This window comes from Montipora capricornis, chromosome 7 (genome assembly GCF_036669925.1).
Source record: "Montipora capricornis isolate CH-2021 chromosome 7, ASM3666992v2, whole genome shotgun sequence".
NCBI classification, from domain to species: domain Eukaryota; kingdom Metazoa; phylum Cnidaria; class Anthozoa; order Scleractinia; family Acroporidae; genus Montipora; species Montipora capricornis.
This window is the reverse complement of record NC_090889.1, coordinates 375,775-376,778: the sequence shown is the minus strand read 5'-3', so window position 1 is coordinate 376,778 and position 1,004 is coordinate 375,775.

Sequence of the window (1,004 nt, the reverse complement as noted above, 5' to 3'; positions counted from 1 at the left end):
TATTAGTGTTAGGGTAATGTAATCTAGTCCTTGTGGGAAGACGTTATCTTCTTTTACTGTCGCTACCCTCTCACCGTGGAATGGCCTGCCACTTTAGATCAGGATATCAAACTCAATTGAACTAGAAACTTATGACGTCACCTTGAAAGGTTAAACGCTGGTTCAGGGCTGAATTCCTTTTTTAGTTTAAAAATTTCCTTATTTGGATGTAACGTAGCCCGTGCATTTTCCTGCGCGTGCAGCTTCGATCTTATTTTTGTCCATATTTGGGCATAAAATTGGTGTCCTAAAAATCCCCAGCTTTGTTCCAAGGAAAAGAGTTGCAAGTTACAGAGTTCAAGGCCATGTGCTTCTGGTTGAACTTAAAACGCTCATTTTTAAATTAGCGTTTTTCCTGTTCACTAAAGCCAGTGTTCGCCATCCTTTTCAATTTAAGCGATCTATATGTCATTTAGATACGACCGGGTCTGCTGTCCGATCTCGAATTCGTTTTTTTAGGATCATTATCCTAAGTGTTTACTACAAAAGACAACAATTTTAGTGAATTGAAAACACTACTCAGCCGTAAAACAACTTCGAGGATAAATCCTGCCTTCGACATACGGCATCACTGCTTTTTAGAACAAAAAATTCCCCACAAAAAGATTGCAAACATTACTCCAGACAGACAAAAATGTTCATTACACACTCTGAAGACACTCGAATCCAGACATGACAAAGCATGCGCACTCAAAAATTCCGCATTGTCTGACGGAAGTTAAAGTCCTATTATCAATTTCGTTGCAAACTGTCCACTCCTAAATCATGTTTACGTCTGTTTAGTTTTACCAAATCCGTTTCGAAAGTCATTTTGAAACAAAGATGGTAAACTACGGTGAACTTTCGTAATCTGGAAAACCAAAAACTAAAAGTCCTTGGTTTTCAAAAAGATACCTTGGATATATTCAAATTGTTTTTCAAAAACAAAAAATAGCCAACTAACGCAAACAACGAGAGAATTTGGG